Consider the following 8,100-nt stretch of genomic DNA (forward strand, 5'->3'; position numbering starts at 1 on the left):
CGATAACCCAATCTAGTGTGGTGCCTGCCAGTTGATTGGAGAAGCCATGGAGCTCAAGAACACCGCCGCAGCGTGGTTTCAACGCTTGACAAGCACCGAAGCTCAATTGGTCCGCGTAGAAGTTCTGATCCTCTTCAGCACCTTGGCGTGGGTATTCCTCGAGCTGTTAGGCTCATTCCGCCGGCAGTACAGCCACCGGTTCTTCCGCCTCCTCGTCTGGACGGTGTACACACTGTCCACTGTGCTGGTTCCTTACACCATTGGCCTGCTGCAGGCTGATCCATTCCATGACCAGACATTCGTCCTCTGGGGCACCATCATCCTCCTCATCCAAGTAAACCTTGTCTCCCTCTCTATTTACAGTATCCACGATATTGAGCAGAGGAAAAGGATGCTTGTGCAGCAAGTGTTGCAGATCTTTCTGGTGCTATGGCTGATCGTCAACAGTAGTGGTGGCAACAAGAGTTACAGCGCTACCATATGGATTTTCTATATTCAAAGCATCATTCTGACATTCATCAACTTTAGGAATTTAAGTAACGTGAGCAAAAAGGGAGGTTTGGTAGCGCATTCAAAAGTGATTGCCGATTACATGATGGTTGAGCATCAGCTAGATCACGACGTTATTAATCCAAGCACGATGGAGGGGTACAGCTACATAGTAGACGGGGAAAAGGAACTGGCTTCCCTTCTTCCAACCGCACCAGAGTACAGAGTTGGATCAAGCGAGGTCACCAGTTACACATACATCACGATTGATACGGCTTGGCGATTGCTCAACTCCCACGCCTTCAAGCACAAGGAATCTTCGGAAATTTACAAGGATATTGTGCTCTCGTTCACATTATTCAAACTGCTGAAACGGAGATTCTGTGGCTATCGGATCGGTGAAGCTGGCCTTGGGAAGACACTGGATCTTGTTCTTCACGGGCTCCTCTCCGGGAATCACAGGAGCATTGTTCCCGCTGTTCGTGCTTTTCGAGTTATTGAGATGGAGTTGTCATTCTTGTATGATTTCTTCTACACAAGGATGGAATCATGCATCATCTGGTCAGGAATTGTTATATCAACTGCTATTGCCTGGAACAGCATTTCCGGAGCATTTACCAGTCACTATCATCACAGCAATTTCGAACAGAGAGTCAATGGAACAGATGTTGTTCGTTGGGTTACCATAGTTTTCCTTGCCAATTTAGTGTTGGTATACATTATGAGGGTATATGTTATTCCTAATAGGGTGGCACTAGTACAAAACCTCAACCATTACCTTAGGACTGATAGTTACGAGCCAAGAAAAATTGAAGAAAGTCCCATAGCACAAGTTACATGGGAAAGAAAGCTCGGGCAGTACTCTCTGTTACTTAACTTCGACTATCATCCGTGGAATGCACTGTCTTTTCTGTCACTAGGCTTTATCGAGGCTACAAGAAAAGGTCAGAAGTCCGGGGAGAAGATAAAACTAGCAGATGCGGTCATCATCCGCGTCCTCTCACAGTTCAAAGATAACAACGGCAAGCTAGAGAATGGGCAATCATCACTTGCTACAAATCTGTTGGGAAGCCCATTCTCATGGACCTTCACCATGCCAACACATATCCACACCATCCTTGTATGGCATATCGCCACAACCATCTCCCGGGAGGAGGTACCACTGGATGGCAACGACGACCTCCTTGTTGCGGTGAGCCTATCGGATTACTGTGCCTACCTGGTAGCTTTTGTTCCAGACATGCTGCCTGGCCATGGCTACGACACGCAGCGCATCTTCGATGTTGTGGTCATGGAGTCTCGGCAGCACCTGTCTGGATGCGAAACGCTGAGTGGAAGATGTGATAAGCTGAGGACATGCTTGCATGACGATGATGGCACAATCTTATATAAGGGAGCCGAGCTGGGGAGGCAGCTTAGAGACATGGTCCCTGACAAAGAACAGCGTTGGAAGGTGCTGGCTGACTTTTGGGCGGAGTTCATACTCTTCCTGGCGCCATCGGACAATACGGAGATCCATGCGGAGATGCTCGCTGCCGGAGGGGAGTTCATGACCCATCTCTGGGCGCTTCTCACTCATGCCGGTATTCTGGAGCGCTCCTCTTGCTCCTCTAGGACTGGCCCTCTGGGAGGGTTTAATGGTACCATTGCACAAGAGTCCCCGGTTTGAGTTTCGTTGTGAACCTTATGCTATCTTTATTTTGATTTTGTGATTGATTAACTGTTTATGTTTGTTCGTCGTGTTTAAAATGTGAGTTACAATGTAAACGTTATGCTAACTGAAACTGCTATCTTTGGTCTTTATTTCACACTGGCGCGCCTGTTTGCGGAGTGTACTATATCTGTGTAAAAGCAGTGTAGAATTTCCCTGTTGTGGGAATTGGGACCGGATATTTGGTAAATCCGCACCATGATCTTTGGCGACAAGATTTAATCCACAGCTGCTGCAGACCGTTGCTAACATTTCTGTTAAGAGTTGTGCTTCAATGCTTCCCAAAAAGAAGCAGCACCTTAACTGTTTGAGCGGTTACTTAGTTGACTTTGAGTTGTGAAGGCTAAGACCAGCAATTTGCATTGGACTACTGGGCAGCAGCAGGTTAAAAACACATGATAGTAATTGTATGTGTGCTATGGGAAAATGAAACATGTGTACTGAACTTTTTACTCCTAAGCAGCACTAGGAGTAAGACCTACCGATCCTGCATATGCTTTCGTTTTCGCTTGACGTCATTTGGCTATGGCTGTTGTTTGCTGGGCCGTCTGAACACACGGAATCACTGCCACTGACGCTAACAACCGCATCGGGATCCGATGATAGCGCAATTCTATAAAGAGCGGTTGCATCAATTGAGTGTAGTTTCTTGTAGTCGTCCTTCAAAAATTTGTAGCAACACGACAGCTGGGAAAGCACAAGCATAGGCATGTTGTTTAGCAAAAAGATTGCAACACCATAGATGTGACCGAAGACATTGAGCAAAAGACATTGCCACACCATGCACATACAGATGCTACAAGTAGTGGTATCTTTTGGTATAAAGCCGGCCTGTGAAGACTGAATAAGTAATACATTTTGTTGAGTATGCTGCAGCCATTCCTATATGCGTACCCTGCAAATTCAAAGTTTTGCTCAGTTGCACAAATTCATAGCAACCACCGTACCAATTCAGAGTAATGACAGTAGCAGGGAAAGCTTAATGTCATATGACATGTCTACGACTACAGGGGCACATGAACCTCTCGTGAGGAATCAAGGAAGACCAAAGCAAGCGGTGCGAGAGATGAGAGGGGGCGTCACGGACGAGCGCGGGCAAGAATAAGGCCGCGATACACCGGGACTCCGGGGTGCCGCTGCTCTACCCGGTTTCGCTGGCAGTTGGCGCGCGGCACGGCGTCTCCATGAGATTTTTTATTTTTGAGGGATGCCTCTCCATGAGAAAAGGGAAGAGAAATGAGAGCCGAGAAAAAAAGGGGTTAGTGTGGGTCCGATGGGCCGAATTTTGAGTCGCTCACTGAGAGACGTCTAGGAAGCCGTACGTTGCCAATAACAAGGGCGATTACCCCTAAACATATGTCAGAAAAAGAAACAAAAGCTAACAACTAGAATGCTTCGTGCCCCTAAAAAACAATGGTGTGCTGGGGATGCACTTTTGAAGTGAGCTTTTGCCGCGTTATATATGCACTAGCAAAATATGTCCGCAGGCTGCAACGAGAGAAAAACTATCAGATTATGCACGTGTGATAGATATAAAAAAAATACGAATCAAATGCAATAATGACATAAGGATATTTGAAACGTCATTTCTCAAAGTATATCTGAATGATGTCATGATGAGATAAGGCATTTTTAAAATGTAATTTTAAAAACTAAAAATATGATGCTCATCGTGACTTGATTTGTTAAGGCGGTTACAACATAATATTTTGTGGCTGAGGAAACTGCATTGTCGGACCGTGCCTGAGCTATACTGATGAATGATAAGCGTGGCCTTAATTTAATGTAGCGGTATTTACTATAACCAATATTGTGGTACGAGAATAAACTTAACTGTGTATGAAAGCTAAATAAGCATTTAGTCATTTTAATATAGCTCACAAAAACTAACCAATAGAATTGTAAGTATTCTGGAGTTTTTGTCTCACCATAACCGGGAGCTTCCGCATAATGGTGCCATCTCGGGTTCTTTCTGGTGGCCGTCCTGAAGCGTACGTCAGACAACGACGGTCATGCCGGTGTTCATACGGCTTGTCATATGCAAGATCAGGACCCCCCCTCCACACACACAATATATATAGAAAACGACCCATATTTTCAGTTCCTTCTGTATAGTGGAGGTGTCTTATGTACAACAGAACATGCACATACCACTTGTACAAAAGGAGAAGAGAAAATGTGCAAACAAACTTGAGAAAGAACATGCGTTGCTACGGGAAAGGTAATTACCATTAAAAGATTGGTAATGGAAATATTTCAGATATTGGCTAGTGTTTTACAATTTTTTTACCTAGTTTATTTAGTATAGTATGTTCACTTTTAGATATTTCTCTAATATTTTGAACACACAATAGAAAGCCATGTATTATGAAATGAGGACAATATACATATATTTATTCAACAATCCTTAAATATTGAAAAACCGCATCCAACCATGATTTCAACCATGCACGAAACTGACACCTTGTGATCCCTTCCCGTAGTTACAACCATGCAACCCTTTATATCTCTTGTCTTCTCTATATGCCTCCTTTTCCAACTGTGTCCTAGAAAGATGCCTTCCTGACATAATTCCTCTGCTACGATCAAATCGAAAATGGTTGATCAACAAACGTTCACCGAAAGATTGGTAACAACAACTGTTGTTTCGACATCTTGAAATAATGCAAACAATTTATTTCAATATACACAAAACAGAAAGGAAACACATAGGTAGAAATTGAAATGAAAATAAATGAGGCTCCTAAGCCTATCCCTCATACAATATTATTTAATTATTTCAAGAAAACACATAGGTAGAAATAAATCATCCTATAGTACAGAATGGTAGCATCTGAGTGGTACGCTTCTTGGTGAATTTTTCGAAAAAGAAAATAAATATCATTTGTGTGATAGGCTGATGGCACAACACAACTTGATATCTGAATGAGTCATTATGAACTCCTCGAGGGAAGGGTCGTTCAGGCGTGAAGCCGTTGACACCATTTACAATGTTCAGAATAAGCTGCAAAAATTAACGTACACAAGCCAATTCAGATATAATCACACACGATTGATCTTGCTTGTGGAACATCAATGGAGGAGGATTGATTAATTACCGTGCAGCAAATTCCATACATGCAGCACCCAGCAGCAATCCACACATCTATTGATCAACCATTTTCGATGTGAAAAGAGCAACAGGGTGTGTGGGTGTCCTTCCCAGGCTGCAGCTCCCGTACTTCCTCCAGTCAGGGTGTCTTGGTTCAAAGATCTGTAGGGAGAAAGAAAGGATGTAAGTAAAGGAATAAACCATGCAGCATACTACATAGCTTCTTGCTTTGAAAAGAGCAAGCATGTCAGATAGTGACTCCATTTTCTTTCTAGGTGTGCATTCCGTTCAACCGTTTTAGCTTTGAAATTAATTGTGTGCATACGGTTCCAATGGAGATACCGCAGTTGATGTTGGAGGGGACATCCAGGGGATCAAAGTAGACACGTTACCTAATGGGAAATGAAGAGCCACATTATTTCATCAGAAACAACAGAATAAAATTGCTCAACCATGTCAGCTTTGTGAGTAGAACCTATGTAAGTTGTTTACACACTTTCCACGGAGCTTTGGGTCTACCAGCGTAGCCTCCCCATCCTCGGACACAAGAACAGGATGCATATATGAGGTCGTTCGCAGTGTGGAGTCTCACAAATACAGTGTGTCCCGTCTGCTGCTGCCAAAAGCATTGACGAATACCTTGTTGGAGAGCACGTCCAACTTCTTCTGCTCTTCCCCCTGAAGAACCCACATAGGCAATCATCATCATACCAACATTCTCATGGAAGAACAACTGTGATGAACAGAAGAAACATGAAGAATGGCTTGCTTGGACGTTGTTCTCGCCTGAGAGGCAGATGAGCTTGGCGAGGCCGGCCTTGTTGACGGCGGAGGTGACGAACTTGCAGCCGAGGACAGAGGAGGATGGTGAGGTCGCCGCACAACTCCAGGTGCCTGCTCTGCTCGTTCAGCATGTGTCGTGTGATGGTCATCTAGTTCAGGCGGCCGTGGACGATCCTCTATCTCTCTCGCCGTTCGCTTAGAAAACAGTTGATATGCTCATAGCCGTCGTTGGCCACCACGGCGCAATCCTCCAGATCCGCAAACGTTCCATGGCCACCCTCCGGTCGTCCTCCTCTTCGCAGCATCCTTCGCGCCGCCGCCGGGTGATCCGGGGGACTCAAACCACGCTGGCGCGCCCACGGCCTGCATGGAGCGAGAAAAGGCTCCATTGGGGAGGAGTTGCGCACGAGGCGGAGCCACGCAGGAGGACTCTGCCCACCGTGCACATAGCGGCGAGGGGATTGGGGTAGCGCCGATGCGAGGGAGGACCGGCACGAGATTGGGCAGGATGCGAGTGGAAACCGTGAGGCGCGATGCTGGTGGGAGTCGTGGCGAGTGGGACGGCTTGATCGTGCTGCTTTCCCGATTTTTTTTCCTTTTATCTTTTTTTTGGTGCGTTGTCAAGTGCGAGAGAGGAGAGGTGGAAGGGGAGCTACTGGTTGAACCATCACGACGGCAGATTCCCTTTCGCTTAGACTTGGTAAACTCACAACTTTTTGATATGCGAGGGACTAAATAAAATTGTGAAACGAACTTTACAGATCTCCTAATAAAACGTTTACATAAGCCACAGTTCGTTTTGTTCATTATTTACGGATGTGTCTTAATTTTTGTGAAGATTTTCTAGAATATGATGGAGAAGTTATTCAAATTCATGAATCTGTTTTGAATATTGGATCATTTTGAAAAATCATGAACATATTTTATTTCATGACAATTTATTTGAAAGCGGGATTTGTTTTATAGTATGTGAGAAATTTTCGAAATCATGAATTTTTTATGACATTTCGAATATTTATTGGATACACAAACAGTTTATGATTTTCCTACTTTTTTCAGGCACGCAACTTTTTGGTATTTTTACTTTTAAAATCTGGGATTAATTTAGAGAAGAAAAAAGCAAAAAATAATAATAAAGTAAAAAACAAAATAGAGGGCGCTCCGACCTGCGCAGGGGCTGGCCCATGCTCAAGAGTGGAAAAAAGGAAGAGAAAAACTAGTGAGAACCAGCACCCTGGTCTCCCGTGTGGAGCGTTGCAACATTAGCCATCACTCTACTTACCAGTTCACGTTGTTTTAATATACTATCATTTTACAAAAACGTGACATGACGGTGATTTTTAAAATCCGAAAAACGAATTGTTTTTTTTTAACTTACTGGTAACATTGATGGGTAACTTTTTTTTTAGATAAAAGATGCTGGAAACTTGTAGTGGGTCGCTTACTTTCATTACTTTGAGGCATTTGTCTCCAATTAATTAATGTTGTAGTTGTACACATCGCGCGTGGCTCCAATCCAATCAACAAGTCCACGTCCTACTTTTCCTGCACACACTCAAAAAGAAAGTTCCTTTGGTTTACTTTCGTACGCGCTCGCGATATGTGCCTCGCCGTGATCAAAGCAGTCACGTTCAGAGACGCATACGGAATTCCGTCACGGCACAGCACAGCACAGCACGGTTGATTAATTGTGTGAAACTTGTTTCGAGAGGATATCAGCTGAAACCTGCGTAAGCTCGTGTCATCGAGCCGTAGTTACGTCTGCCCGATCGTCCCTATCCGATCGATTAATAAATTAAGCATACTTGGTTGATCCATCGATCATGGGTCTGTCCCTCGGCAAGATTACTTGTTCGCCATGGCCCGACCTCCCGCCGGACATTGTAGGCCTCATCCTGTCCCGGCTGCTATGCCACACCGACCGCGCGAGCTTCGCCGCGGTCTGTAATGGCTGGCGCCTCGCCGCACGGCAGCTGAGTCCGTCGTTACCAACAGCAGTGCCATGCATCACCTTCGGCCGCAGCGC

General features: G+C 44.8%; 1 pseudogene; it reads right to left on the reverse strand.

Annotated features, from left to right (window-relative positions):
• Nucleotides 1-5,345: 5,345 nt before the first annotated feature.
• LOC123409575 lies at nt 5,346-6,223 on the reverse strand (annotated as a pseudogene).
• Nucleotides 6,224-8,100: the final 1,877 nt, after the last annotated feature.

Source organism: Hordeum vulgare, chromosome 7H (assembly GCF_904849725.1).
Source record: "Hordeum vulgare subsp. vulgare chromosome 7H, MorexV3_pseudomolecules_assembly, whole genome shotgun sequence".
NCBI classification, from domain to species: Eukaryota; Viridiplantae; Streptophyta; class Magnoliopsida; order Poales; family Poaceae; genus Hordeum; species Hordeum vulgare.